Below are 24,417 nucleotides of genomic sequence, written 5' to 3'. Positions count from 1 at the left end.
TGTTCTCTGTCTGGCTTGCCCTATGATAGTAGTGTTGTCCCAGTCGAATTCATGTTGCTTGTTGTCTGCGTGTGTGGCTACTAAGGATAGCTGGTCGTGTCGTTTCGTGGCTAGTTGATGTTCATGTATGCGGATTGTTAGCTGTCTTCCTGTTTGTCCTATATAGTGTTTAGTGCAGTCCTTGCATGGTATTTTGTACACTACATTTGTCTTGCTCATGTTGGGTATTGGGTCCTTCGTTCTGGTGAGTTGTTGTCTGAGCGTGGCTGTTGGTTTGTGTGCCGTTATGAGTCCTAGGGGTCGCAGTAGTCTGGCTGTCAGTTCCGAGATGCTCCTGATGTATGGTAGTGTGGCTAGTCCTTTTGGTTGTGGTATGTCCTCGTTCCGTGGTCTTTCTCTTAGGCATCTGTTGATGAAGTTGCGCGGGTATCCGTTTTTGGCGAATACCTTGTATAGGTGTTCCTCTTCTTCTTTTTGCAGCCCTGGTGTGCTGCAGTGTGTTGTGGCCCTTTTGAATAGTGCCCTGATGCAGCTTCGTTTGTGTGTGTTGGGGTGGTTACTTTCATAGTTTAGGACTTGGTCTGTGTGTGTGGCTTTCCTGTATACACTTGTAGTGAATTCTCCGTCTGGTGTTCTCTGTACCATCACGTCTAGGAATGGGAGTTGGTTGTCCTTTTCTTCTTCTCTCGTGAATCGGATTCCTGTGAGTGTGGCGTTGATGATCCGGTGTGTTTTTCCTATTTCCATGTTTTTAATGATTACAAACGTGTCATCGACATATCTGACCCAGAGTTTGGGTTGAATTTGTGGTAGGACTGTTTGTTCTAACCTTTGCATTACTGCTTCTGCTATGAGTCCCGAGATTGGTGATCCCATGGGTGTTCCGTTGATTTGTTCGTATATCTGGTTGTTGAATGTGAAGTGTGTTGTGAGGCACAAGTCCAGTAGTTTAAGTATGCCGTCTTTGTTGATAGGTTCAGCGTCCTGTTTTCTGTTCTGTATGTCCAGTATGTTGGCTATTGTTTCTCTGGCTAGGGTTTTGTCAATCGAAGTGAACAGTGCCGTCACGTCGAATGATATCATGGTTTCTTCTTTGTCTATGTGTATATTTCTGATGATGTCCAAGAATTCCTGTGTTGATTGTATAGAGTGTTTGGATCCGCTGACCAGGTGTTTCAGTTTCTGTTGTAGTTCTTTGGTCAGTTTGTATGATGGTGTCCCTGGTAGTCCCTGGAAAAAATGGCCAAACTAACACACAACAAAGAGGACACTACAACACACACCTGGGTTAAAAACCTCTCCCACAGACAGCTCACAGACACGGAAAGAACAATACTGGCCAAGGGACTCAACTACAACCACAGGGACGCCAAGACAGCAGACTTCCTAGCAGCACTAGAAGGCACGCTCAGGAACAATGGACTGACAGAAGAGACACAACAAACAGTGAGACAAACTGTCGTACCCCTGATAATAAGGAAAAGACAAACACATAACCTCAACACCAAGGAGAGGGAAGCACTGAAGTCACTAAGAAACGATAAGAACATAATCATACTACCAGCAGATAAAGGCAGCATGACGGTCATCCTAGATAAATCTGATTACATCCAAAAAGCACAACAACTACTTGCAGATACCAACACCTACCAAAAGAGGGAGTTTGACCCCACCCCACAACTCACCAATAGGATAAATAACACACTAAGGAATCTACAAAAAAACGGACAGATAACCAGGTCCGACCTACAAAGAATGAAACCGGAAAGCAACAACACCCCCAGATTCTATGGATTACCTAAAGTACACAAACCAGACATCCCACTCAGACCCATAGTATCACTACCAGGGACACTATCACACAAACTGGCCAAAGAACTACAACAGAAACTGAAACACCTGGTCAGCGGATCCAAACACTCGATACAATCAACACAGGAATTCTTGGACATCATCAGAAATATACACATAGACAAAGAAGAAACCATGATATCATTCGACGTGACAGCACTGTTCACTTCGATTGACAAAACCCTAGCCAGAGAAACAATAGCCAACCTACTGGACATACAGAACAGAAAACAGGACGTTGAACCTATCAACAAAGACGGCATACTTAAACTACTGGACTTGTGCCTCACAACACACTTCACATTCAAAACCAGATATACGAACAAATCAACGGAACACCCATGGGATCACCAATCTCGGGACTCATAGCAGAGGCAGTTATGCAAAGGTTAGAACAAACAGTCCTACCACAAATTCAACCCAAACTCTGGGTCAGATATGTCGATGACACGTTCGTAATCATTAAAAACACGGAAATAGAAAAAACACACCGGATCATCAACGCCACACTCACAGGAATCCGATTCACGAGAGAAGAAGAAAAGGATAGCCAACTCCCATTTCTAGACGTGATGGTACAGAGAACACCAGACGGAAAATTCACCACAAAGGTTTACAGGAAAGCCACACACACAGACCAAGTCCTAAACTATGAAAGTAACCACCCCAACACACACAAACGAAGCTGCATCAGGACACTATTCAAAAGGGCCACAACACACTGCAGCACACCAGAACTGCAAAAAGAAGAAGAGGAACACCTATACAAGATATTCGCCAAAAACGGATACCCGCGCAACTTCATCAGCAGATGCCTACGAGAAAGACCACGGAACGAGGACATACCACAACCAAAAGGACTAGCCACACTACCATACATCAGGAGCATCTCGGAACTGACAGCCAGACTACTGCGACCCCTAGGACTCTTAACGGCACACAAACCAACAGCCACGCTCAGACAACAACTCACCAGAACGAAGGACCCAATACCCAACATGAGCAAGACGAATGTAGTGTACAAAATACCATGCAAGGACTGCACTAAACACTATATAGGACAAACAGGAAGACAGCTAACAATCCGCATACATGAACATCAACTAGCCACGAAACGACACGACCAGCTATCCTTAGTAGCCACACACGCAGACAACAAGCAACATGAATTCGACTGGGACAACACTACTATCATAGGGCAAGCCAGACAGAGAACAGCCAGGGAATTCCTAGAGGCATGGCATTCATCCACAAACTCCATCAACAAACACATCGACCTGGACCCAATATACCAACCACTACAGCGGACAGCTGAAACTGACAACCGGAAGTGGCAGGGACAGACCACTATAAACACCGGAGGAAACATCAAAGAAGCGCTTCGCAGGAGGCTCCCAAGCACTGATGATGTCGCCTAGCCAGGGGACGAAACATTTGCAACAAAAACTTCCAGCTCGGCGAACAGAACCACAACAGTCTGACTTAATCCCAGGTCATTGCGAGTTCCTCTTGCAATGACCTGTAGTGCACCTTTTTGCTTTGAAACTGTTTGATGCCTCATCAGATGTGGATTTCCATGCTCTCTTTCTCTCTATCTTTCCAGGCAACCACTCATTTTAAATATGAAGGGAATTTATGATTTGTGTCTTTAAAAAAAAGATGCATGTTGTAATAAAAGTTCCATAGATCAGTGGGTGACCTGGGTTATGATCATGGTCATGACAGGTCCAGTTCAGTTTCTGGTCAATGTTAATAACCAGACAGTTAATAGTTGTGGATACAGTAATGGTAATGCTACTGAACATCCAAGAAAGGTGGTTAGATTCTCTCCTGTCAGGCATGATCATTATCTGGCACTGTGTGATGAAAAATTACTTGCCACTTATTAGCCCAAGCTTGGATGTTATCCAGGTGTGGCTGGACCTGAGAAATTGAGATGGGAGATGGTAGCCATTCAGCTGTGCTGAATACTGTGCAGTCACCAGTGAACATCTACCTTATGATGAAGGTAGAGTCATTGATGAAGAGGTGAAATACTGTTGGGCCTAGGAAATGACCCAGACATAATCCTGCAGAGATTTTCTGCAGCTGTAATGATAGACCTCCGACCACAACATCTTCCTTTCTCAGTATGACCCCAGGAGACAGTTTGTTCCTGATTTCCAATGACTCTAATTTTGCTCGTGCCCCTTGACGTTATATTTGGTCAAATGCAGCCTTGCGGTCAAGGCCACGTAAAATACAATGTCAGTGGAGATGCAGTCTGAGCATGAACAGGATGAGGTCATTAGATTTTTCGATGTTTAAGAGTAATGTTGATGGAGGCTTGTAAGTGGGAGTCACAATCGCTGGGTGTGATTTGGAACTTCGAAAGCAATTTTCACTTTGTTGGCGGTTGTTTTATTGCTACGTATAGTAGAGCCTGAAAATGTTCTTTGTTGGTACACATGCATCAACTAGTTTTGGGTTAAAACTCTACCAATGAATTTAGTTAACTCAGAGGCTGACGATGAACATCAGCCGAAGGGTCTGTTTCCGTGCTGTACATCTCTATGACTCTATATACATGGTCCATGGATTCCACAGTGCTGCAAAATAAGCCATGAACTGGGAGTCCATGAACCATTACAACCTGGGTTGCGATATATGGAATGCTGTGCGCAACACCCTCCACCACAGGAACCCAAGGGAAAGAGGGAGGATTCCCACTTAATTTGTGGATCATTTAAACAATTTCCTGTACAAAAATGCAACAAAACAACCACCAACAAAGTGAAAATTGCTTTTGAAGTTCCAAATCACACCCAGCGATTGTGACTCCCACTTACAAGCCTCCATCAACATTACTCTTAAACATCGAAAAATCTAAGGACATAGCATTTTTGTACAGGAAATAGTTTAAATGATCCACAAATTAAGTGGGAATCCTCCCTCTTTCCCTTGGGTTCCTGGGGTGGAGGGTGTTGCGCACAGCATTCCATATATCGCAACGCAGGTTGTAATGGTTCACGGACTCCCAGTTCATGGCTTATTTTGCAGCACTGTGGAATCCGTGGACCATGTATATAGAGTCATAGAGATGTACAGCACGGAAACAGACCCTTCGGTCTAACTCGTCCGTGCCGACCAGAAATCCCAACCCAATCTAGTCCCACCTGCCAGCGCCCGGCCCATATCCCTCCAAACCCTTCCTATTCATATACCCATCCAAATGCCTTTTAAATGTTGCAATTGTACTAGTCTCCACCACTTCCACTGGCAGTTCATTCCATACACGTACTACCCTCTACGTGAAAATGTTGCCCCTTAGGTCTCTTTTATATCTTTCCCCTCTCACCCTAAATCTATGCCCTCTAGTTCTGGTCTCCCCTACCCCAGAGAAAAGACTTTGTCTATTTACCCTATTCATGCCCGTCATGATTTTATAAACCTCTATAAAGTCACCCCTCAGCCTCCGACGTTCCAGGGAAAACAGCCCCAGCCTGTTCAGCCTCTCCCTATAGCTCAAATCCTCCAACCCTGGCAACATCCTTGTAAATCTTTTCTGAATCCTTTCAGGTATCACAACATCTTTCCGATAGGAAGGAGACCAGAATTGCACATAATATTCCAACAGTGGCCTAACCAGTGTCCTGTACAGCCACAACATGACATCCCAACTCAATACACTGACCAATAAAGGAAAACATACCAAACGCATTCTTCACTATCTTATCTACCTATGACTCCACTTTCAAGGAGCTATGAACCTGCACTCCAAGATCTCTTTGTTCAGCAACACTCCCTAGGACCCTACCATTAAGTGTACAAGTCCTGCTAAGATTTGCTTTCCCAAAATGCAGCATCTCACATTTATCTAAATTAAAGTCCATCTTCCACTTCTCAGCCCATTCACCAATCTGATTAAGATCCCATTGGGAGGTAACTTTCTTCGCTGTCCACTACACCTCCAATTTTGGTGTCATGAGCAAACTTACTAACTATACCTCCTGTGCTCACATCCAAATCATTTATGTAAATGGCAAAAAGTAGTGAACCCAGCACTGATCCTTGTGGCACTCCCCTGGTCACAGGACTCCAGTCTGAAAAACAACCCTCCACCACCACCCTCTGTCTTCTACCTTTGAGCCAGTTCTGTATCCAAATGAAGAGTTCTCCTACTGGTCGTGGGCATTTGCACCCTGTTTTTAATTATTTGAAAAATGTTTTATTATATTTTTGATTGCATTTCAGCACCATGCTCCTGATCTTTGGGCACTCAGTGCAGAGGGGTGTGGGCAGATTGGAGGACCTCCTCATAGGTCTGCCCCTGAGTCTGCCCCTCTTCTGTGGTTACATTTGAGCCTGTGTGTCATTGGAGAGGGAGCACGAGGTAACCACCAATGCATTCAGTGCCTTTAGGGAGAGGTGGACACCGCAGGGGATGGAGTGTTTTATTTCGCCCTCTCAACTTTATTTTGATTTAGTCCTTACACTTCCCTTTCACTTTTGTCACATAAGCATCGCCCTTATCAGGCTTTGCTTGTTAATATTTCACTTGCGCCATGGGTGGTGGAAAATAAAGAATAAACTTCTTGCCCAATGGAGTCTTTTACTGAATGACTACACACTCACACACAACCACAGGTGATGTGGAGAAAATACAAGCACCAATGCTCTGCAGCGGTCATGTGGATGATTAAAAAAACAGGAGATTCAGAGATTCTCCTCATTCTAGGGACATGCTCTGAAAAACTAATAATAAATACAGAGGAGATTGAGAAGGTCTCCTCAATCTAGGGACTGTTTTTGAGCTGGCTGGTCAGACTCCATGTGCAGTACTGTGCACATCTAAATAAAGGGTGACTTGGTGACAGGATGCCAGTCTCTGTGCAGTTAGTTCATGGGGGGAGGGGATGTGTACACTCCCTGCCTCTGAAGCTTCTTTGACACCCTATCAGATATATGTTTTAGGTCTTATAACTAAGACCCAAATTTCAAGTTTAATTCTGGCATTTGAGGTTTTAACCAATAAGGCAACAGGAGAAAATCTAGCTCAGTAACTCAGGAAGCATTACGTAGGTTGCAAGTAATACCTAATACAGCAGAGCAGTGACTTAATGGGAATAAGGGTCTTGCTTTCTAGTTCAGTTTATAGCGCAGGTCAAATCTTGATTTCTTTTCTCTCTCTCATGCCTCCAGGGCCTACTACTTCGGAAAGAACAGCAGAGTACGTTCACTTTCAAACCTGTCACATGCCTTGATATTGGAAGCTGTTGAAAATGTGTTGCTGGAAAAGCGCAGCAGTTCAGACAGCATCCAAGGAGCAGGAGAATCGACGTTTCGGGCATGAGCCCTTCTTCAGGAATGAGGAGAGTGTGCCAAGCAGGCTAAGATAAAAGGTAGGGAGGAGGGACTTGGGGGTGGGGCGTTGAAAATGTGCTAGGTGGAAGGAGGTTAAGGTGAGGGTGATAGGCCGGAGCGGGGGTGGGAGCAGAGAAGTCAGGAAGAAGATTGCAGGTTAGGAAGGCGGTGCTGAGTTCGAGGTTTGGGACTGAGACAAGTTGGGGGGAGGGGAAATGAGAAAACTGGAGAAATCTGAGTTCATCCCTTGTGGTTGGAGGGTTCCTCAGCAGAAGATGAGGCGCTCTTCCTCCAGCCGTCATGTTGCTATGGTCTGGCGATGGAGGAGTCCAAGGATCTGCATGTCCTTGGTGGAGTGGGAGGGGGAGTTGAAGTGTTGAGCCACGGGGTGGTTGGTCCGGGTGTCCCAGAGGTGTTCTCTGAAACGTTCCACAAATAGGCGGCCTGCCTCCCCAATATAGAGGATGCCACATCAGGTGCAGCGGATGCAGTAAATGATGTGTGTGGAGGTGCAGGTGAATTTGTGGTGGATTTGGAAGGATCCCTTGGGGCCTTGGAGGGAAGTAAGGGGGGAGAGGTGTGGGCACAAGTTTTGCATTTCTTGCAGTTGCAGGGGAAGGTGCCAGGAGTGGAGGTTGGGTTGGTGGGGGGTGTGGACCTGACGAGGGAGTCACGGAGGGAGTGGTCTTTTCGGAACGCTGATAGGGGAGGGGAGGGAAATATATCCCTGGTGGTGGGTTCCATTTGAAGGTGGCAGAAATGACAACGGATGATACGCTGTATATGGAGGTTGGTGGGGTGGGAGGTGAGGACCAGTGGCGTTCTGTCCTGGTTGAGATTGGAGGGGCGGGGCTCAAGGGCAGAGGAGCGGGAAGTGGAGGAGATGCGGTGGAGAGCATCGTCGATTACGTCTGGGGGGAAATTGCGGTCTTTGAAGAAGGAGGCCATCTGGGTTGTTTGGTATTAGAACTGGTTCTCCTGGGAGCAGATGCGGCGGAGACAAAAGAATTGGGAATATGGGATGCGTTTTTACAGGGGGCTTATGCCCGAAATGTCGATTCTCCTGCTCCTTGGATGCTGCCTGACCTGCTGCACTTTTCCAGCAACACATTTTCAGCTCTGATCTCCAGCATCTGCAGTCCTCACTTTCTCCTACTGAAAGCTGTTGCTTATTAACATTTCCCAGCCACAACCCGACGCATGGTAAATTGCAGCATTACATTCGATTGGCCAAGGTAAGACTTACTGCTAATCCTTTTAAGAGATATATGATCAATGATAGAATCTCTACAATGTGGAAGCAGGCCATTCAGCCCATCGAGCGCACACCAATTTTCTGAAGAGCATCCCACACAGCCCCACCTCCCTGTCCTATTCTTATAACCCTGCACTTCCCATGGCTAACCCATTTACAGATTTTTAACTCTGTTCATCCCAGTCCAATGCCTGTACCCCTATATCATAATCTCTAATTGGACATTAAAGGTGATGGAAATTGACTGGTATCACCTCCAAATGGGCCAGCATTTATTACCAAGATGCCCCTGAGAAGGTGGTGGTGATCTTTTTCATATTTTGTCATTGTCACCTTATGACATTTACTGATAAGAGGATTATGTGCAATGTTCTTTCCCCTTTTGTTAAAGAAAAAGGGAAGCAGACACAATCAATGATTCTTCCTCAGATGGTGATGGCTAGCACGAGGGGACATAGCTTTCAATTGAGGGGTGATAGATATAGGACAGATGTCAGAGGTAGGAGAAAGTGAGGACTGCAGATGCTGGAGATCAGAGCTGAAAAATGTGTTGCTGGAAAAGCGCAACAGGTCAGGCAGCATCCAAGGAACAGGAGAATTGACGTTTCGGGCATAAGCCCTTCTTCAGGAAAGAAAGGCTTATGCCCGAATCATCGATTCTCCTGCTCCTTTGATGCTGCGCTTTTCCAGCAACACATTTTTCAGATGTCAGAGGTAGTTTCTTTACTCAGAGAGTAGTAAGAACAAGGAATGCCCTGCCTGCAACAGTATAGTCCTGCCAACTTTAAGGGCATTTAAATGGTCATTAGATAAACATATGGATGATAATGGAAAAGTGTAGGATAGACTGGTTTCACAGGTCAGCACAACTTTGAGGGCCGAAGGGCCTGTACTGCGCTGTAATGTTCTATGTTCTATGAATGACATTCTCGAGCTTATGTCTCAATGTTTGCGTAATCGGCAATGTTCCCATTAAATCAAACACTTGCTAATAACTGACAATTTGCTTTTCATTAAGTCATCTGTGATTAGATTATTTCTTTTTGATTCTGCTGTGTCTGAATGCTTGGAAACAGTATTAAAGATATTTAAAAACTAATACTGAAAACATTAATCTCAATTGTTATACAGCGTACATTAAAGTCTATTTAAAGGATTATGCCATAAAAACCTGTTCATAGGATCCCTACATTGTGGAAACAGGCCATTTGGCCCAACATGTCCATACTGGCCCTCCGAAGAGTAACCCAGCCAGACCCATTTGTCTACCCTATTACTTTGCATTTGCCCCTGACTAATGAAACTAACCTACACATCCCTGAACACTATAGGCAATTTAGCGTGGCCAATTCACCTGACCTGCACATCATTTGACTGTGGAGGAAACCGGGGCACCCAGAGGAAACCCACGCAGACACAGGGAGAATGTGCAAACTACACATGGACAGTCGCCTGAGGCTGGAATCGAACCTGGGCCTCTGGCACCGTGAGAAAGCAGTGCTAACCACTGAGTTACTGTGCCACCCACAGCAAAGGTACAAAGTTAACTGTAATATAAAAATTGCATTTACTTTAATTAAAACACACCATTACAAGGGAACAGCTTTGGTTATGGCTTCTTGATAAAGAGTAGTGAGCCAGAAGTATACAACCTCCATCTTAATCAATCTTGGAAATCTGGATATAAGCTAAACTAGTCTCCCTTGACCTAGTAGCTGTAACTCTAAAACATTAGGTTATTTTTCCACTTTGCTCACAATTCGATGCTGAGTATCTTTGTCATATGACATTAAGCAGAGTCACACACTATTACAGCACCAAGATCTCCATTGGCTACACTTAGACAAAATAATATTAGTTTGGGCAATGAATATGCTTTAATTGAGTAATTATATCTAAACCAAATCAATCATGAAATGTTAGTTTCCCTATTAATCCAGCACATTCTCTCCTGGCAAACATTGACTTTCCATCTGCAGTCAACTTTTGACTGTACATCCTTATTTTAAAAAACATGTTGTTATTAAAGTTTATCAGTGCATAGATAACCTCAGGTCACAACTGTAGTTGTGACATATCCTGTTTAGTTTCTGCTCAATGTTAATTATGTCAATAATTGGGGACACAGTGATGGTAATACTTTAAACATTTTATCCAGGATAATAATACAAAAGAGAAACAAACTGACCACTTTGATGGTTAAGTAAAACATTTACATGTTTGGAACAGCTTGTAGTGGGGACTTGATTACCAGCACATTCATTCCATCAGAGTCAGAACTCAAATAGCTAACTGGTCAAAGAAGTAAGTTTTAAAATGGCAATGACCATCTCCAATAAGATAATAATGTATCCAGCTCGCCTTGATATTCAATGGCGTTACCATCACTGAATTCCCCATTATCAATATCTTGGCGGTTACAACTGGCCAGATACTGATCCTTAGAAAATAGACGGCAGGTTTAGATAGAGAATCTGGATCAGCGCAGGCTTGGAGGGCCGAAGCACCTGTTCCATCCTTTCTTCTAACCCCACCTCTTCTCAAGTATTAACTATCCCTTCTGACCGTCCACTCTGTGATGCTGAACATTCTGTACTCAGCAAAGCTCTTGGCTTAATCCCTGTGTAATGAATTTCGGGCATGACATTAAACTCTTCTCCTGTAGCCTTGATCTCCGTGCACACTTCTTTGAACAAGAGTCCTCTCCCCACCTCACAGATGCCTTCAGCCACCTCCAGCACTCTCCCTCCACCTGGATCCCTCCCTCAGGCCCGTGACCTGCACTTGATTTGTTCATTAAGGTGACATCGGTCACCTTAATTTCTCTGTCACCCCTCTCACCCATTTAAACCTATTTCCCTCTGAACTGACTGTATTCCATGCTCTCAGATCCAACTCTGACTTTGTAATTAAGCCTGCTGACAAGGGTGGTTCTGTTGTTGTCTGATGTGCTGATCTCTAGATTGTGGGGAGAGGGATCTTCGCACTGCAGCCACCCAGCTCATTGTCCCTCAACCTAGAGCAATCTGCTTCTACTGTCTTCCCACAATCCACAAACAGGACTGCCCAGGAAGATTCATTGTTTCGGTCTGTTCCTGCCCTACATAACTCATTTTTTCCAACCTTGCCTCGATCTTTTTCCCTCCCCTTATCCAGTCCACTTACATCCACGATTTCTCTGAGGCTTTGCGTCAGTTCCAGAATTCCCAATAGGCAGACTCCAGCTGGTTCCTCTTCACCATGGACATGCAACCCCTTTACACGTCCATCCCCCATCAGTCTCAGGGCTCTCTGCTTCTTCCTGGACAAAGTCTTGGTGTCCTCATCCACCAGTGGCCTCCTCTGCCTGGTTAAGCTCATCCTCACCCTTAACAACTTCTCCTTTAACTTGTCTGACTTTCTTCAGGTCAAAGGTGTCGCCATGGATACTCACGTGTGCCAATTATGCCTGCCTCTTTTTGGGGTACATGGAACATTCCTTGTTCCAGTCCTACTCTGAACCCCAACAACAAATCTTTCTATGGTATATCAGTTATACCATCGATGCTGCTACCCTTATCAGATATTGGAAACACTTATCAATTTCGCTTCCAATTTCTTCCCTGCTCCCACCTTCACCTGATCCATCTCTAACTCCTCCTTTCTCTTCTTTGAAATCTCTGTTTCCATTTCCGAATAAACTGGCCCCTGATATCCACCCCCTGATATAAACCCCCGACTCCCACAGTTACTGTGACTATATATCTTTACACCTTGTTTCTTATAAGGACTCCGCTCCATTCTCCCAGCTTCTCCGTCTCTATCGCATCTGCTCTGATAATGCCACCTGCTGCAGGGAGGCCTCAGGAATATCCAACTTTTGCCTCCACTGAGGATCCCCAGCATTGTGGTTGACACATTGACATTGACCCTTGTCTGTGTCAGACTCCCACACCCCTCCCACAACAGTAATAGGGTCCCCCGGTCCTCACTTTCCAACCCACCAGAATCCACCATTTACACTACCTCCCCATTCCCCATCCTCTCCGTGTCAGCCTTTCCAGGGACATTTCCTCCAGACACCTCCATTCCCAACGCCTCCCCACATCCCCACGGCACATTCCCATGCAATTGCAGAGGGTCTAACACTTGCCTATTTACTTCCTCCTCACTACTGAAGGCCTCAGACATATGTTCCAGGTGAAGCAGTGATTCACCTGCACTTCACTCTATCTAGAATCCTGTATTTGATGCCGACAAAGTAGTCTCCTCTACATTGGGAGGACAAAAGGCAGACCGGGAGACCACTTTGAGGGACGCCTATATTCTGTCCATAAAAATGACCTGAGCTTCCTGTTGCCTGCCACTTCACACATTACCATGTTCCCTAGTTGGCACCTCTGTCTCAGGCCTACTGCAGTGCTCCAGTGAGGTTCAGTACAGGCTGGAAGATCAACACCTCGTTTTCCACTTGGGGATCCTGCAGTTTTCGGACTCAATATTGAGTTTGATCATTTTAGAGCCTGAACATCTTTTTCCATGTCCTTTACCCATATCCATATTCCTGGTTCACAACATGGGCTGTCTCCAGCATAGCCAACTTACTTTCACCTCAGTATGGTCTCCATCTGCTTTTCCTTCATCTGGCTTATCATTGTCCATCTGTTTGTTTGCCTAACTGCTGCTCTCTCATCGAGGCTCTGTTTCTTCTATTGTTTACTCTTTTGCACACCCCGCCTCCTTTCTTCACATCACCACAAACCCTAGGAACCCCATCCAGGACAAAGATATAAATAGGAAGCAGGAGACAACAGCTTCACTTCACTTGGAGGTCGCCACTGATGATGTTACCTAGACAGGCAATGAAACGTCTGGATATCAAACCTACAGCTCAGCGAGCAAACCTACACCCTACTCCTTTCTTCAACATACATAACGTTTTTTTTTCCCCGAGCTACCATCAGTTCTAAAGAAGGATCAGTGAAACCTGAAAAGTTAACTCTGCTTCCTGTCCACAGATACTGTCAGACCTGCTGAGTTTCTCCAGTAATTTCAAGTTATGTTTCAGATTTCCAGCATCCACAGTTCTTTGTTTTATTTTAAGGTATTTTGAACTCAGTCAGAGGGATTTTGAAATTTCTTGTCTAAAGAACAACGACCCTTACTCCCTCTCTTTTTTTACAACTCCTCTGAGTGGAAAAGTGTGGGAGCTGAAAGCCCATTCTTTGCCACTCAAAGGATTCACGAAGAGGATTTCAGAATTAATCTCACTGTCTCCAACAAACTAAATTAATCTAAAAATAACAGTTCCAGGAAGACAACCCATTATCAATAATCCAAGAGTGCAGAATAGCTTCAGTTACGCATCACTTGCTATACCATCTGATGTGAGCGCTGTTCTTTTCTCCATAATTGTCACATGGCTGAAGCACCTTTAAAGTAACACTGCAGAGTTTTCACTTTGTTTTTCTTCAGAATTCCATCTGCGTGTTAGTTTTTATTCAATGAGTATAATATATTTGCATAATCCAATCTGTTTGCCAGTTGTCTCTGCAACTTTGTTGAGCAAGTTTTATTTTTAAGAAACTAATTGTTCTTTGTTGGCTAAATAAACCTAGATGAGTGCAAAGTCTAAAGATGTGCAGGTTAGGGTGGATTTGCCATGCCAGATTGCCCATTGTGTCAGGGATGTGCAGACTAGGTGGATCAGCCATGGGAAATGCAGGGTTACAGGGATAGGGTAGGTGATGGGTCTGGGTGGGATGCTCTTTGGAGGGTCAATGTGGACTCAATGGGCTGAATAGCCTGCTTCCACATGGTAGGGATTGTATGATTCTATTATGTGATTTTATGATTCTATAACTTATTCTAAACACTGAACCTGACACACTCTGAGACCTAAATAAGTGGCTACACAACCAACCTGGTTATATCCATATTTTGTTATGAATAGTGGAGGAATAGAACTATGAAAAGATCCATTTCACCCCTCCAATCACATTAGCAGTCTATTTAATGGCTTTATCTAATGTAACGTGGATGGCTTTGGGGCCACCCAGAGTGGATCTCTGAGGACAGGCGTTCAGTGCCTGGGCAATTGTCTCATTGGGATGGCTGCAGTCATAATCTGAGCTGTTCTTTATGTTCCACTGACAAAACCACATCTTCCCTGGTGTGTTCTCTGGTTGAGAGTTGCTCGAATGTAGCATGTTGGGAGGGGAGGGGAGGGGGAGCTAGAAAGCTGAGAGCTCACCACTCAGGCCAGTTACCAGCTGGCTATGAACACAGGACATAGAACATTACAGTACAGTACAGGCCCTTCAGCCCTCAATGTTGCACCGATCTGTGAAAATACTCTGATGCCCATCTAACCTGCACCGTTCCATTATTATTCATATGTATGTCCAATGCCCTTAACGTCGACGAGTCCACTATTGTTGTAGGCAGGCCATTCCACGCCCCTGCTACTCTTTGAGTGAAAAAACTACCCCTGATATCTCCTAAATCCAATATGGTGATGTTTGCAGTCAGCCAGGAGCTGTGCCAGGCAGAGGAAGACTGGCAACAGTTTGATGGCTTGGATTTCAGATGATGCATCTAACCTTGAAATGATTCCACATCACATCCTCTCCACTACTGAGATGGTACCAGCTCTTAATGTCACATCTCACTGCCCCTGCCTCAGCTCACCTGCTGCTGGTACTTCCATCTGTGGCTTTGTTCCCTCCAGACTGGACTATTGCAATGTTGTGAGCTGCTTCTTCCTCCTCCACCACAGACCACATGACCAGTCCTTTAAGACTTGCCTTAAAACCTACTCCATTGACCAATCAGTCAGTTCTAAGTCCTAATGCTCCTTTGGTCAGGTGCCATTTTGCCTCTGATGTCATTCCTGTGAACTGTTATGTGGTGATTACTGTGTGAAGTTTCTGTGGAAGTATTTCTTCCTGGTGTTTGAGTTCCAGTTATTTTGACATCCCATTTTACTTCCATGTTTACAGTGGTGTGGTTTAGTCTTCCTAATGTTTCCCTTACTTGCTACTCCAGACAGAGGTTTGAGAGAGTTCTTTTCTCTTGTTTTATTTCATTCTCTGTTATCCTGTAAGGTCACATGCTTAGTTGCTACTTACTGCTCCTTATATCTACATATCTACAGCAAGAGAAACATTTGAAGGTTGAATGTCTACGTCAGTTGAATCATAATCCTACAAATTAAAAACAAAAAAAAAAGCAAAGGGCACTTTTGGAGTGTGTTTAACTAATGACTCCACATCTGCTTGTTTTTACCTCCCACAGATTTTGTAACCAAAGGGCCACGGTGAATTTGATTAGAAACCTCTGACATAATGTTTCCAAAAACAAGTGACTACATTTCAGAAGTATTATTGTTGACATCAAAATGCTATTCTAAGTCCCTGTTTCACTGTCTATGCAGGTTTACAGATGGGATCTGCATGGTCCTTCACATGTTTCATCCTCGACAATCATACAGAAATCATGCTCTACACACACTCTTTCCCAGGGCCTCAATGGTAAGCCTGGTTTGCTCTCTTCAATCTCCTATTTTTCAAAAACTATTTCAGCTTTTAAAATGTAAACTTTCAGCCATTTAAATCACCACGGTCATTTTGAGGAAGACAGCCAGTTTGTGGTGACCAAAAGGCATAACTCCATTTGAAAGATGAGGGACTTCTTCGTGCTAAGCTCACCATCAAACATTCCCCTTTCCAATCCAACATGGAGACAGTTCTGCTATGAAGTTCCTCAATCTCTCCAGAATCTTCCATCTCAGTGCATAGTATCACTCTGAATATGGGAAGGAGTAAAATACTGAAGAGGAGAAGGCTCATTTCTCACTGACCTGTCTCCCTCCCCTGTGGCCAGAATGTTTTGAATGGTAGTGCTTGTCAGCAAGGAAAGGAATCTTACTGCTACAGCAGACCATCTCCATCTCCATCTGGGAAGGAAACCTCACCTCATAATTTCAGCCAGTTCAGCAGAGTGGAGGTGTTTTGCACCCCACCCCCACCGCCACCCCTAACACTTGCAAACTCAACAGTAAGACAATGAAACTCTGCCCTGTGTGTCTTTCTTGTCTCTCTCTCTCTCTCATCCTTCATTCCACCTGAGCTCCCTCACTACTTCTTTGTTAATTTATGAGAAACTAGGGATGATTTTAAGCATCTCTAACTGTGTGTCAAGTGTAGTTCACACATTGTCACAGCTGTGATGAGTAAACACCACAGCTGCCTGATTGCATGGACTCACTTCCCCAGGACAGCCCATCTCCAGCCCCAATTCATTCAGCTCTGAGTGTCCCCAAGCTACATTTCCCTTTCTTGTTGTTCCCAGGGCACACTTCCCCATCAGTTTCTGTCGCCAGGCCCCACCTCCACAGTACTTTGTGTCCCCAGACTCCATTTCCCCTACATTGTGTGCCCAGGCCCCAGTTCCTCAGCACTGTCTGATCCCAGAGCCTACTTCCCCATGATTGTCTCCAGGCCCCACATCCCTATCCCCCTTCCCCAGTCCTGTCTGAGTCCAGGCCTCATTCCCCAGCACAGTGCATGCTCAAGCCGGAATTCCCCAGAACGGTCTGTCCCCAGGCCCAGCTCTCCCAACACTGACTGTCTCCAGACACCACTTCCCCAGCAACCTCTATCCCAAGGTCCCAATTCCCAGCAACCTCACCAAAGACATGATTTCTCTACCACTATCCATCCTCCAGCTCCACATACTCCGGCACTGTCTGAACCCATGCCACACCTCCATTGTACTCTCTGAACTCAGGCCCACTTCCACAAGCACTGTCTATTTCCAGTTCCCACCCCTCACTTCTTCAGCACTATATGAACTTCGCCCAAACCTCCTCAGCGGCACAGTGCATCCTTTGGTTCCATTTCCTCAGTACTGTGAGAATGCAGGCTCCACTTCCAGCATGGTCTGTCCCATGCTCCCAATTCCCCAGCACTGTTTATCTCCAAGCGCCGTTTCCCTAGTACTGTCTCAACCCAACTTTCCACGCTACTAATACATACTTAAAATAAGTCTTCAATGGAAGGGAAGGCTGGATTTTGGACAAGTTTCGTGATAAAAAGGGATATCAAGAAAGATACTTTTGGAACTGAAAAGTCGAGGTTTAAACAACAGGCAAAAAGACAAAGGGAGAGAGCCAGAATTCTTGTTTGAGAAAGCTAAGGTGGCATTGGTAGCTAAAGTTGGCATAAAAATCAAGGCGATCTCCCTGATAGGTTTATAGAAAGTCAGGCTAAGCTGGGGCGGCATGGTGGCTCAGTGGTTAGTACTGCTACCTCATAGCACCAGGGTCCCAGGTTCAATTCCAGCCTCTGTCTGTGTTGAGTTTGCACATTCTCCCTATGTCTGCGTGGGTTTCCTCCCACAGTCCAAAGATGTGCAGGTCAGGTGAATTGGCCATGCTAAATTGCCCATAGTATTAGGTGCGTTAGTCAGAGGGAAATGGGTCTGGGTGGGTTACTCTTCGGAGTGGACTGGTTGGGCCGAAGGGCCTGTTTCCACATGGCAGGGAATCTAATCTAATAGAGTTGGCAAAGGAGTCGGGGGGAATTTCCTGCAAACATTAAGGCGGCAGAGATAATGAATATATATGCCCACCATTTGGGATTGGTGGAAATACACGCGGGATCAAATTAGTGAGAATTTAACTGTAGTGAAAACAGTTTGAGCATGCAGAAGAAATCAAGTAGCTTGAAATAAAAAACAAAATTGAAAAGAGAAATTGATCTATTTTTAAAAAAGAGAGGGAGCTTGAACTAGAATTGCAAATAAAAATGAGAATGAAAGAGACTGCTGACTTTAAAGGTGGGATTAAAAAAAGGCCCAAGATGTAGTGGATGGTTCTGATGAGGAAAACCTAGCCATAATCCAAAGTACTAAGGTTTGAGGGAAAAGCATACTTTTGCCATTTGACAAAGTAGCAAAGCAAGTAAAGTTGTTGAAGGAAAATTGGACATTGCCCATGCAGAGTAGGTTGACAGGTGTAGCTCAAGAGATTTATGCAGCACTATCAAAGGAGCATTCTATGGATTATGATGCAGTCAAAAAAACACACTATTCTGGGTGAGTGTGAGCAATGTTTTGAGGCAGACGAGAGGAAACAGCAAACTGACAATGAATTTGAGAGGGTAAAGTAAAATAATTTTGACCTTTGGATACAGGCATTCAAGTAAATTGCCAGGTATGAAGATCTCAGAGAAAGTATTCTTCCTGTACTTAGAACATATGTTGAAGACTAGAGAATTGCAACAGCTAGAGAGATGGCAGAGATGGCTGATAAGCTGATCCATAAAACTAAACTGTTATTTCGTCACTGAATAAGCCAGTGAAGGTTAGAAGATGAAAAAGTGAAAGGAGGACAGAGCAGCCAGGATAAAGGAGAGATAACTGGGAATGCCCAGAAGTTCTTCCTCAGACCAGAAAGGAAGGTGCTGAGAGGTAAGTGTGAACTGAAGGTTTAAGTGGGACTTATTAGAGTTCATATGACTGAGTCTGAAAAAGGAAGCCATGAATGAAAATATCATTGGATTGTAGATTTAGTTATAGTATGGGACTGAAGATAAACACTGCTGTGCATGCTGCAGTGAATAAAGTAGGTGAAAGATACAGTCAGTTCTGATATAATGTGATAGTTCCATTCTCATGTGATCTCGTGTTATTAAAAAATTGCGCAATAGCTGTGCCATTTAGACTAATGGGGCTGGAACTGCGTTATAACCAATACAGGTAAGGAAGGTTTGCGTTTTGTAAATGATGGTCTAAATTCTTCAATTGTGTTAAAGCTAATTCACATTGAAGTAACATGCATTATAGTAGGACTGTATAAAGGATTTCTATCAAGTGGAAAAGTAAGTCCTTTGTCCTTAAATGATATGGCCAAACACAATTATATTCAGGGTGCAGGAGCTACTCAAAGTCTTTTGCTGGAGAAAGATGTACTTTTCCTATAGAGAGTGTACTGAAAGCCAAATCAATGGAGGTAACAGAAAGCTGTACACCATACTCCAGTTGTGGTCTCACCAAAGTCCTCTATAATTATAGAAGACTATATTGCTGTCCTCCACTCCCCTTGCAATAAAAGGCTAACATGTTATTTGCCTTCCTCAATGTGCAATACTGACTGTGTCCCTTGTACTTTAATGTCTCTTTAAACATCAACATTTACAACTTCCATCCCTTCAAAAAAAAGTATTCTGCTCTTTCATTCTTATAACCAAACTGAATTCCAAGGCATTTTATACAAAGATTAGAAGCAAGAGGGTCACTAGGGTAAGAGTGGGCCCACATAAGGACAAAGAAGGGAGGTTGTGTGTAGAGCCAGAGGAAATGGAGTACTATAGTATTCACTAAAGAGGGAAATGAAGGATGTGGAAGTTAGGGAAAAGTGTGAGAATACTCTCAGACGGGTCAACATAATGATGGAGGAAGTGTTGGGTGTCTTGAAACACATTAACGTAGACAAGTCCCCAGGGCCAGGTGGGATCTATCCCAGGTTACTGTGGGAGGAAACAGCTGGGGCCTTAACAAATACCTTTGCATCCTCTTTGGCCTCAGGTGAGGTTCAAAAGGACTGGAGAATAGCCAAACTTGTTTATTTGCATAAGAAGGAAACAAATAATCGAGGTAAATTTCAGGCCGGTGAGCTTGATATCAGTGGTTAGAGAAGATGCTGAAAGACAGAATTTATTCGCATTTAGAATCAAATGGACTTGTTAGTGGTAGGCAAACATGGGTTTGTGTGGGGAAGGTCATGTCTCACCAACTTGATTGGAGGTTTTTGAGGAGGCAGCAAGAATGATTGATGAGGGAAGGGCAGTGGATGTTGTCCACATGGACTTTAGTAAAGCATTTGATAAGGTACTGCATGGCAGACTGGTACAAAAGGTAGAGTCTCATGAGATTAGGGGTGTGCTGGCCAGACGGATTCAGAACTGGCTTGGTGATAGAAGACAAAAGAACAGTGGTGGAAGGGTGCTTTCTGCACTAGAAACCAGTAACTAATAGTGTTCCACAGGGATCATTGCGAGGACCTTTGTTGCTTGTATATAAATAAATTATCTGGAGGAAAATGTAGGTGGGCTGATTAGTAAGCTTGCAGATGACACCAAAATTGGCAGTTTTGCAAATAGGGAGGAGGACTGTCAAAGGATACATGGAATATAAATTGATTGCAGACTTGGACAGGGAAATAGCAGATGAAGTTTAATCCAGACAAACACTAGGTAGTGCATTTTAAAAGATCAAGTACAAATTATACAATAAATGGCAATACCCTTAGGAGCAGTGACATTTAGAGGCATCTGGGCCACAGATGAAGATGATCACATTGAATATAAAAGTTCCCAGTTCATATTATAGTGTATATAACTTTAGTTAGGTCACATTCGGAATATTGCATGCAGTTCTGGTTGCCACACTACCAGAAGGACGTGGATGCTTTAGACAGGTTGCAGAGAAGGTTTACCAGGATGTTGCCTAGTCTGGAGTGTTTTTGGTATGAGGAGACATTGGATAAACTATGATTGTTTTACTGGAAAGATGGAGGCTGAGGGGCAATCTGATAGAGGTTTACAAAATGAAGGGCAGAGACAGGGGGATAATCAGTGGTTTTTACCTAGGGTTGAAAGGTCAACTACAAGAGGGCACAGGCTCAAGGTGAGAGGGGAAAGTTTCGGGGAGAAGTGTGGGAAAAACATTTCTCACAGAGTGGTGGGTTCCTGGAACATATTGCCAGTGGAAGTGGTGGAAGCAGACAAGTTAGCAACATTGAAAGTGCATGAATGGGAAGTGAACAGAGGGATAGAAACAATGTATAGGCAATAGGTAGTAGGTTGAAATAAGGACTAGGAATCAGTGCAGGCTTGGTGATCCAAAGGGCCTGTTCCTTTGCTATAATTGTTCTTTTATCTAGAACAGTACAGCACAGAACAGGCCCTTCAGCCCACGATGTTGTGCCGACCACTGATCCTCATGTATGCACCCTTAAATTTCTGTGACCATATGCATGTCCAGGAATCTCTTAAATGTCCCCAATGATCCTGCCTCCACAACTGTTGCTGGCAACGCATTCCATGCTCTCACAACTCTCTGTGTAAAGAACCTGCCTCTGACAACCCTTCTATACTTTCCTCCAACCAGCTTAAAACTATGACCCCTCGTGTTAGTCATTTCTGCCCCGGGAAATAGTCTCTGGCTATCGACTCTATCTATGCCTCTCATTATCTTGTATACCTCAATTAGGTCCCCTCTCCTCGTCCTTTTCTCCAATGAAAAAGGTCCGAGCTCAGTCAACCTCTCCTCATAAGATAAGCCCTCCAGTCCAGGCAGCATCCTGGTAAACCTCCTCTGAACCCTCTCCAAAGCATCCACATCTTTCTTATAATAGGGCGACTAGAACTGGACGCAGTATTCCAAGTGCGGTCTAACCAAAGTTTTATAGAGCTGCAACAAGAGCTCACGACTCTTAAACTCAATACCCCTGTTAATGAAAGCCAAAACACCATATGCTTTCTTAACAATCCTGTCCACTTGGGTGGCCATTTTAAGGGATCTATGTACCTGCACCCCAAGATCCCTCTGTTCCTCCACACTGCCAAGAATCCTATCCTTAATCCTGTACTCAGCTTTCAAATTTGACCTTCCAAAATGCATCACCTCGCGTTTATCCAGGTTGAACTCCATCTGCCACCTCTCAGCCCATCTCTGCATCCTGTCAATGTCCCGCTGCAGCCTACAACTGTCAACGACACCTCCAACCTTTGTGTCATCTGCAAACTTGCTGACCCATCCTTCAATCCCCTTATCCAAGTCATTAATAAAAATTACAAACAATAGAGGCCCAAGGACAGAGCCCTGTGGAACACCACTCACCACTGACTTCCAGGCAGAATATTTTCCTTCCACTACCACTCGCTGTCTTCTGTTGGCCAGCCAATTCTGTATCCAGACAGCTATGTTCCCCTGAATCCCATTCCTCCTGACCACCTGAATGAGCCTACCATGGGGAACCTTATCAAATGCCTTGCTGAAGTCCATATACACCACATCCACAGCTCGACCCTCATCAACCTTTCTAGTCACATCCTCAAAGAACTCGATAAGGTTTGTGAGGCATGACCAAACCCTCACAAAGCCGTGTTGACTGCATTTAATCAAGCCATGCTCTTCCAGAGGGTCATAAATCCTATCCCTCAGAATCCTTTCTAAACACCTTGCAGACGACAGACGTGAGACTTACTGGTCTGTAATTGCCAGGGATTTCCCTATTTCCTGTCTTGAAGAGAGGAATTACATTTGCCTCTCTCTAGTCCTCAGGTACGACTCCAGTGGAGAGCGAGGATGCAAAGATCTTCGCAAGTGGCGAAGCAATTGCATTTCTTGTTTCCCAAAGCAGCCGAGGACAAATCTGGTCCGGGCCTGGCGACTTGTCAATCTTGATGTTTGACAAAATTTTCAGCACATCAGCTTCCTCTACCTCTATCCATTCCAGCATGCACACCTGCTGTTCAAAGGTTTCATTCACTACAAAGTTCGTTTCTTTTATAAAGACAGAAGCAAAAAACTCATTTAGGGCTTCCCCTACCTCCTCAGACTCCACACACAAGTTCCCTATGCTATCCCTGATCGGCTCTACTCTTTCTTTGACTATTCTCTTATTCCTCACATAAGTGTAAAATGCCTTTGGATTCTCCCTAATCCGTTCTGCCAAGCCTTTCTTGTGCCCCCTCCTCGCTCTCCTCAGACCATTTTTAAGCTCCTTCCTCGCCTGCCTGTAATCCTGTAGAGCTGAGCTTGACCCTAGCTTCCTCCACCTTATGTAAGCTACCTTTTTCCTATTGACGAGAAACTCCACCGCTCTCGTCATCCAAGGTTCCTTTATCTTATCACTTCTTGCCTGCCTCAGAGGGACATATTTATTCATCACTTGCAACAACTGTTCCTCACTTATCCCCTAGAAGCACACTCATCTAATGTATCTGTACATTTTTGCAGCCTCACTATCCTCTTTGCAGCTTACCCTCCCACCAAAATGTGTTTTAACAGTAAACTTTGCTATATTGCTCTCAGATGATCTCCAGGTCATCATTAAAATAGATTGCAAATAATAGAAATCACAGCATTGATGCTTGCAGAGCTGTACAAGTTATGAAAACTTGAAAATTCACCATTTACATCCACTTTTTGCTTCTGTCCATCTTTTAATTAATGCAAAGTATAATGCTTCCCTCCCCTATTATTTTGCATGGCAACTGGAATTCAAGTACACTACATCTGACTTGCTTTCATCGAGTAGGTACATTTTCATAGTAAATCTATCAAATAAGATTTTCATTTTGCAAAACCCAAGTTGACATTTCCAAACCTGCTATGCCTGTTTAACCAAAGGGCAGTGCATGCGGAACTGTACCCACACGAGAATCTGGGCCTGTGGAACATAACCTAGTTTTAAGTCAGTGTGCAGAACTGTACTCCAGAGGGAGCCAGTGTGTGTGTGTAAGACTGTACCCTAGAGGGAGCTAATGTGTGTTGGTCTGTACGTCAGTGAGACCTGCGCATGGAGAACTGTTTTTCATGACAGCACCATGAGGAAGTGGAGGAGCTACTTTGCGGGGGAAAAGAATTATGTATTTAACTGAAGGATGCTATCTCCACACAAGATAAGCTATAATTACAAATTGATAATGTTTAAAAATGACAGCTGTCCTTAATGCAATTTTTTTAGTAAAGATTTTCACAAATCCTTGGAGAAGGAACATGCATTGGCGACTTGGGGGGGGGGGGGGGGGGAAAGAGAGAGAGAGAGAGAGAGAGAGAGAGAGATATGGATGGGTGGCCATCATAGGGGATGGAGAGCATTATGCCCCCAAACAACTCTATTTTGATTTAAGCCCTCCCTTTCCTTCACTTCATTAATACCGCAGAGCCCTTAGTAGGCAGTCCTTGTCATTTGTCGG

The 24,417-nt window shown here is 44.3% G+C and overlaps 1 long non-coding RNA gene across 2 annotated transcripts in view; it reads left to right on the top strand.

Moving 5' to 3' along the window:
* Positions 1 to 24,417, top strand: part of LOC148137462 (uncharacterized) — a 44,473-nt gene that overhangs the window by 17,580 nt on the left and 2,476 nt on the right. The window contains exons 1-2 of one of the 2 annotated variants that reach the window (XR_015754261.1): positions 8,102 to 8,429; positions 15,864 to 15,960. This is a non-coding gene — a long non-coding RNA (uncharacterized LOC148137462). Of the gene's footprint in view, positions 1 to 8,101; positions 8,430 to 15,863; positions 15,961 to 24,417 lie in introns of those variants that run through there. The other variant, XR_015754262.1, reaches the window with a different exon arrangement.

This window comes from Chiloscyllium plagiosum, unplaced genomic scaffold (assembly GCF_037043375.1).
Source record: "Chiloscyllium plagiosum isolate Xiang-an unplaced genomic scaffold, Cpla_swu_hap1 HiC_scaffold_43, whole genome shotgun sequence".
NCBI lineage: Eukaryota > Metazoa > Chordata > Chondrichthyes > Orectolobiformes > Hemiscylliidae > Chiloscyllium > Chiloscyllium plagiosum.
The sequence above is the reverse complement of the archived record's forward strand: the minus strand, read 5'-3'. Positions and strand labels throughout refer to the sequence as shown.